The sequence below is a fragment of the Lipotes vexillifer genome, unplaced genomic scaffold (assembly GCF_000442215.2).
Source record: "Lipotes vexillifer unplaced genomic scaffold, Lipotes_vexillifer_v1.1 scaffold684, whole genome shotgun sequence".
In the NCBI taxonomy this organism is placed as follows: domain Eukaryota; kingdom Metazoa; phylum Chordata; class Mammalia; order Artiodactyla; family Lipotidae; genus Lipotes; species Lipotes vexillifer.
The window spans coordinates 202,063-209,978 of record NW_006797362.1 but is presented as its reverse complement, the minus strand read 5'-3'; the positions used below and the strand labels follow the sequence as shown (position 1 = coordinate 209,978).

Sequence of the window (7,916 nt, the reverse complement as noted above, 5' to 3'; positions counted from 1 at the left end):
TCTTTCCCTGTCTCTAACTCCTGTTGTCATTTGCTGTTTCTCTCTCCTTCTCTCTATGTATGTGTGTGTGTGTGTGTATACATATACATATAATACACATATATATACACCTTTTATTTTGAATTGAGAGTCGGTTGCAATCATGATGCCCATTTTCCCTAAGAACTTTAATGTGCATTTCCTAAAATCAAGGACATTCTTTTACATAGCCTTGGTAAAATTATCAGAATTAAACCGGTATGATACCATTATCGAATCTGTAGGTCTTATTCAGATCTTGCTAGTGATGCCAAGAATGTCATTTACAGCAAAAGAATATCCTGAATTGTGCATTAGATTTAGTTGTCGTATCTCTTTAGTCTCCTTTAATCTGGAACAGTTCTTTAATCTTCCATGTTTTTCATGACTTGATATTTAAAGAGTTTAGGCCAGTTATTTTGTTGAATGTCTCTTTTTTTTTTTTTTTTTTTTTTTTTGCGTTATGCGGGCCTCTCACTGTTGTGGCCTCTCCCATTTGCGGAGCACAGGCTCCGGACGCGCAGGCTCAGTGGCCATGGCTCACGGGCCCAGCCGCTCCGCGGCATGTGGGATCTTCCCGAAACGGGGCACGAACCCGCGTCTCCTGCATCGGCAGGCGGACTCTCAAGCACTGCGCCACCAGGGAAGCCCTGAATGTCTCTTAATTTGGGTTTGTTTGATATATTTTCATAATTAAATTCACCTCATGCACTTAAAAACATTTTTTTTCACATTCCAAGCATTATTTATTCCAGGATTGCAAGAATGATTCAACAATTGGAATCTATTACTCTGAATTAACATTAATTGCAAAAATACACTTTTGTTAGGAATACCATGGAAAAGATGCTTATGGAGGCACGTGCTGTCAATTTGTCCCATTTCTGGTGATGTTAACTTTGATCACTTGGTTAAGGTAGTGTTTTTCAGGTTACTCCACTGTAAAGTTAGAATTTTTCTTTTTGTAATTTATAGGTACTTGGGCGGGGGGGAGTAGTTCGAGGTCTGTAAATACCCTGCTATTACTCAGAACTTCTACCCTCCAGTAGCATTCACTGATAATTCTTGCCTAAATCATTTATTACTATTATGGTTGCCAAATGGTGATTTTCTTTCTAATTCCTTCATTCCTTCTGTGTTTATTAGTTTGCTTTCTGCTATAAAGAAGAGCTTTCCTTTCCCCATTACTTATTTATTTATATCATTGTAGACTCTTGGATTCTTATACTCTCATTAATTTATATTGCTGCTCAAATTGTCCCAGATTGGGCCAATGGGAACCGTTTCAAGCTGATTCTTAGGTCCTTTTGACATGACCTTGTCATTCACTGAGGATTTTCTTTATGTTTTGGCACAATAAGATATCCCAGGCTCATTCTAACTCTGGAGTCAGCCATTTCTCTAAGGACCCCTAGTTCCTTTTGGTGGAGAATATATTTGGAAATCAAGATCTGTGTGCAAGGTGTGTTCATTTGCTACTGGGGTGTCATGGCTTCTGGGCTTTGTCAGCTGACAGAGTTAAGAAATAGATATATACTGGGACTTCCCTGGTGGCCCAGTGGTTAAGACTCTGTGCTTCCACTGCAGGGGGCATGGGTTCTATCCCTGGTTGGGGAACTAAGATCTTGCATGCTGCGTGGCCAAAAAAAAAAAAAAAAAAAGAAAAAGAAATAGATATGTACATATGTGTGTGACATGAGTGAATACACATGTGTCCACACACATATCTGATCTGTCTATTCTATATATATTAAAAGCAACCAATTCACACTGATGACACCAATTCCAGTTTATTCATCACAGGGTTCACTCTGTTCTCTTTCACATTTGTAACTTTCTTCCACATTGATTAGAACTGTGTCTTGTTATACACAATGTTTGTACTTATTTGCTTAATCCTAGAATAACAGAAAGTTGTTTTAGAATTGCTGACCTATACCTCTGCAAAAAAAGAAACCTCTTAATTAGAATTCAGTATTTACTTAGAGTTCTTTTTGTCTTTAGTTTGTAGATATATAGTTCAGATACTGTATTTAAAAATTACTTGGGTTAATTTTTTTTTTTTCACTGTGGTTACACTACTCATTTATCAGATGTTCCAGTTCATTTGGTTCTGTTTTGAATTCCATTTTAGTTTTTCCCCTCATTATTATTGATTATTTTGTTTTGTTGTTGTACTGTGGGATGTGTGAGTTGTTAGCATAGTTCTTAATGTCAGACCTGTCCAAAAGAGATTCTAAGTATCATACCCCTTCCTCATTTCTTCTATCTTTTCCACCTTATTCCTACCTGCCCCTCTCGAAGAAATGAACGTAATTAGTCTCTAGTTTACCTTTACTGTATTTATGCTGCACAAATGAATAGATGTTTTCTTATTTCCCCTTCTTACACAAAAGGCAACATATTATATGAACTTTTTTACTTTGCTTACTTTCCACTTATTTAAGCATGAACTTTGACATAAAGATGTTAACTAGTATTTTTTCAACTTTTTATTTCCAGCAAAGCTCCTTTTTCTTTCACTTACATTATTTTAAAGTATCACTTAACAGAAAAGTACACAAAATAATAGTACAGTTCATTGTACCTGTGTAACTTACCATGCAGGTAAAGAAATTGAACATTGCCAATACCCCAGAAGCTCCTTTATGTCCCCTCCTAATCACAATGTTTGTCCTGATTAGAGGTCACACTTATCCTCAGTTTTATGGTAATCACTTGTTTTCTTTACGTTTTTACCACATCACCTTGCATCCCTAAATAAATTTTTAGTTCTTATTGCCTATTTTTTATTTTTAGTATGAATAGATTTAGTATATGTATTTCATGTATGACTTATTTTGTTCAATACTGTGTTTGTGACATTTATCATAGTTGTTTCATGTTATTGTAGTTCTTTTATTTTCATTTCTGTACAGTATTCCTTTACATACATGTATGACAATTTTTAAAAATCCATTGTAATGGTAATGGACATTTGGATTGTTCGTAGTTTTGGGCTATTGTGAAAAATTGCTTTTATGAATATTCTTTTTGGTGTATATTATAGGCTGAATTCTGTCATCTCACCCCCCCTCTACACCCCCAACATGTTGAAGTCCTAACTCCCAGTACCTCAGAATGTGACATTATTTGGAAATAGGGTCATTTTAGATGTTATTAGTTAAGATGAGGTCTTGCTAGAGTAGGCTGAGACCCTAATCTGGTGTGACTGGTGACCTTATAAAAAGAATGCCCACATGAAGAGACAAAGGGAGACACCATGTGAAGATAGAAGATTGGAGTGTTGCATCTACAAGCTTAAAAACACCAAAGATTGACACCAAATTACCAAAAGCAAGGAAGAGGCAAGGAAGGATTCCCCTGTAGGTTTCAGGTGGAACATGGCCCTGCACATACCTTGATTTTGGACTTCTAGCCTTCAGAACTTTGAAATAATAAATTTCTATTGTTTCATTTTCCAGTTTATACTCCCACCAGCAGTGTGCGAGAGTTCCTATTGTCCACACCTTTGTTGACCCTTGATACTGTCAACTAAAGAAAATTTTAGTCATTCTGATGGGTATACAGTGTTATCTTGTTGAGGCTGAAATTTGTATTTCCTGGTGATCTGATGATGTTAAGCATTCTTTCCTGTGATTGTTGGCTACTTGAATATCCATTTTTGTGAAGTGTGTCTTTTACACATTTTTCTACTGTTTTGTCTGTGTTTGTCTTATAGAGTAAGAAGAGTCCTTTTTGGATAAGAGTCCTTTGTTGGTTACATGTATTGTGTTTAAATGTATCTTCTCTCCACTCTGGCTTGCCTTTTTACCCTTTAATGGTGACCTAAAAATGATCAGAAGTTCTTAATTTTAATGCAGCTCAGTTTGTCAATCTTCTCCTTTATCGTTAATGCTTTTTTGTGTCTCGTCTGAGGTTTTTTCCTACATTGAGGTTATGAAGGTATACTCCTCTGTGATTATCTACAAGCTTTATTATTTTACATTTCACATTCAGGAGTATAGTCCATTTGGTTGGGATTGATCTATAAATCAATTTGGGGAGAACTGGCAATTTAGCAATTTAGCAGTATCGAGTATTCAGAACCACCGACTTGTTATGTTCCTCCTTTTATTTAGGTTTTCTTTAATTTCTCAGAGTAAAGTTATGAGCTTTCAGAGTACAGGTCTTATACATGTTTTGTTAAAGTTACCCCTAAGCGTAACGTGTTTTTTTGATGCTGTTGTAAAAGACGTTTAAAAAATTTTATTTTCCATTTGTTTGTCTCTAGTATATAGGCCTTGTATCCTGTTACTTTACTAAATTCAATAATTAGTTCTGGTAGCTTTTTTGTGCATTGCTTAGGAATTTCTACATCCATGATCAGTGTCATCTGGGAATAAAAAGAGTTTTATCTTCAATCTGTATACCTTTCAAAAATTGTGGTAAAATATAAATAACATAAAATTTACCATTTTAAGCACTTTGAGTATACAGTTCAGTGACATGAACTGCATTCACATTGTTGTACAGCTATCATCACCGTCCATCTCCAGAACTTCTTCATCGTTCCAAACTGAAACTCTGTTCATTAAACACTCCCTTTTTTCCCCTTCCTCCAGCCCCTGGCAACCACCATTCTACTGATGTCCTGATGAATTTGACTGCTGTAGGTATCTCATATAACTGGAATCATACAGTATTTGGTTTTTTGGCTTATTTCACTTAGCATAAGGTCTTCAAGGTTCATCCATATTCTAGCATGTGTCAAAATTTCCTTTTTGAGGTTAAATAATATTTTGTTGTATGTATATATGTATGCACACACACATTCTGTTTATTCATTCGTCAGTCCATGGACATTTGAGTTGCTTCCACCTTTTCACTATTGTAAATAATGCTACTACAGGGACTTCCCTGGTGGTCCAGTGGTTAAGACTCTGCGCTCCCAATGCAGGGGGCCTGGGTTCGATCCCTGGTCAGGGAACTAGGTCCACATGCCACAACTAAAGGAGCCTGCATGCCGCAACTAAAGAACCCTTGTGCTGCAACTAGAGATCCCACACGCAGCAACGAAGATCCCACCTGCCACAACTAAGACGCAGCTCAGCCAAACGAATAAATAAATATTTTTTAAAAAAATAATGCTGCTACAAACAGTGATGTACAAATATCTGGCAATGCATGTGGGAAGGGGTGCAGAGCCTCCGTGCCCTTTCTGGGTGCACCACTCTCTCCGAATCTCCACATGTTCACCGACCGGAAAGATTTCAGAACCTTGTCCTTTTAGGGTTTTTATGGAGGCTTCATTACATGGATATGATTGATTAAATTATTGGCTATTGGTGATCAAACCCAACTTCAGCCCCCTTTCCATCCCCAGAGGTGGGGGTGGGGTGGGATCTAAACCCTCTAATCACAAGGTTGGTTCCTCTGGTGACCAGCTCCCATTTTTAGGTGACATAGGGGCTTTCCAAAAGTCACCTCATTAACATCACAAAAGACACCTTTCCGGTTCTCCTCTCAGGAAATTCCAAGGGTTTTAGGAGTTCTGTGCCAGGAAGAAGAAGACCAAATATATATTTCTTATTATAAATCACAGTATCACACCTAACAATTAGTGAGGTTGACCATCTTTTTATGTGCGTATTGGTCATTTGTGTATGTTTTTTTACATAAAATATTTAAATAAAATTAATTATAAAATTAAAGCAGAATATTTGTATATCTTTGGAGAAATGTCTATTCAAGGCTTTGGCACAGTTAAAAATATTTTTTAATTAAGGTATAGTTGATTTACAATATTATGTAAGTTTCAGATGTACAACATAGTGGTTCACAATTTTTAAAGATTATACTCCATTTATAGTTATTATAAAATATTGGCTATATTTCCTGTGCTATACAATATATCCTTGTAGCTTATTTTTTTTATACATAGTAGCTTGTACCTCTTAATACCCTTCTATCTTGCCCCTCCCCACTTTCTCCCCACTAACCCCTTATTGGTCATATCATTTGCAAATATTTTCTCCCATTCAGTAGGATGTCTTTTTGTTTTGTCAATGGTTTCCTTTGCTGTGCAGAAGCTTATAAGTTTGATTAGGTCCCATTTGTTTGTTTTTGCTTTTATTTGTTTTGCTTTAGAAGACAGATCCAAAGATCTATGATTTATGTCAAAGAGTGTTCTGCCTATGTTTTTTTCTAAGAATTTTATGGTTTCTGGTCTTACATTTAGATCTTTAACGCATTTTAAGTTTATTTTTGTATATGGTGTGAGAAAATGTTTTAATTTCATTCCTTCACATGTAGCTGTTTAGTTTTCCCAGCACCACTTATTGAAGAGACTGTCTTTTCTTCATTGTATATTCTTGCCTCCTTTGTTGTAAATTAATTGACCATAAGTGCATGGGTTTATTTCTAGACTTTCTCTGTATTCTGTTCCCTTGATCTCTGTGTCTCTTTCTGTGCTAGTACCATGCTGTTTTGGTTACTGTGTCTTTGTGGTGTGGTCTAAAGTCAGGGAGTGTGATACCTCCACCTCAGTTCTTTCTCAAGATTGTTTTGGCTTTTCAGGGTCATTTGTGTTTCCGTGCAAAATTTAAAATTATATGTTCTAGTTCTGTGAAAAAATGCCGTTGGTATTTCAGTAGGTACATTGAATCTGTAGATAACCTTGGGTTGTATGGTCATTTTACCCATATAAATTTTTCTGGCCTATGAACACAGTATGTCTTTCCATCTGTGTCATCTTCAATTTCTTTCATCAGTGTCAGTGTTCTGAGTTCAGATCTTTTACCTCCTTAGGTAAGTATATTCCTAGGTATTTTATTCTTTTTGATGCAGTTGAAAATGGAGTTGTTTCCTTATTTTCTCTTTCTGATAGTTTGTTGTTAGTATATAGAAATGCAACAGATTTCTGTATATTACTTTTGTACCCCACAACTTTACTGAACTCATTGATGAACTCCAGTAGTTTTTGGTAGCTTCTTTTGGATTTTCTAAATATAGTATCATGCTATCTGCAAACAGTGACAGTTTTACTTCTTCATTTCCAATTTGGATTCCTTTTATTTCTTTGTCTTGTCTGATTGCTGTGGCTAGGACTTCCAATACTATGTTGAATAAAAAGTGGCAAGTGTGTGCATCCTTTTCTTGTTCCTGATTTAGATGAAGTGCTTTCAGCTTTTGACCATTGAGTATGATGTTAGCTGTGGGCTTATCATATATGGCCTTTATGATGTTGAGGTATGTTCCCTCTATACCACCCACTTTCTGGAGAGTTTTTATCATAAATGGATGTTGAATTTTGTCAAAACTTTTACTGCATCTATTGAAATGATTATATGATTTTTATTTTTCAATTTGTTAATATGTATCACATTTATAGATTTATGGGTATTGAGCCATCCTTGCATTCCTGGGATAAATCCCACTTGATCATGGTGTATGATCTTTGTAATGTACTGTTGAGTTTGGTTTACTAATGTTTTGTCAAAGATTTTTACATCTATGTTCATCAGTGATATTGGCCTCTAATTTTATTTTTTTCTGATAATCTTTGTCTTATTTGGATATCAAGGTGATGTTGGTCTCAAACAATGAGTTTGGAAGTGTGCCTTCCTCTGCAATTTTTTGGAATAGTTTGAGAAGGATAGGTGTTACTTCTCTAAATGTTTGGTAGCATTCACCTGTGTAGCTCTCTGGTTCTGGACCTTTGTTTTTTGGGAGTTTTAAAAACTTGCTGATTCACTTTCATTACTGGTAATTTGTCTGTTCATATTTTCTATTTCTTCCTGGTTTAGTCTTGGGAGATTGTACATTTCTAAGAATTTGTTCATTTCATCTAGGTTCTTCATTATTGGCATATAGTTGTTCACAGTAATCTTTTATGATCCTTTGTATTTCTGTGGTTA

The 7,916-nt window shown here is 35.7% G+C and overlaps 1 non-coding gene across 1 annotated transcript; it reads left to right on the top strand.

The window, feature by feature from the left end:
- The first annotated feature begins 4,914 nt into the window (after window positions 1-4,914).
- Window positions 4,915-4,987, top strand: TRNAG-CCC (transfer RNA glycine (anticodon CCC)). Its single transcript has one exon. It is a non-coding gene; the product is annotated as a tRNA-Gly (tRNA).
- The last annotated feature ends 2,929 nt before the right edge of the window (window positions 4,988-7,916 follow it).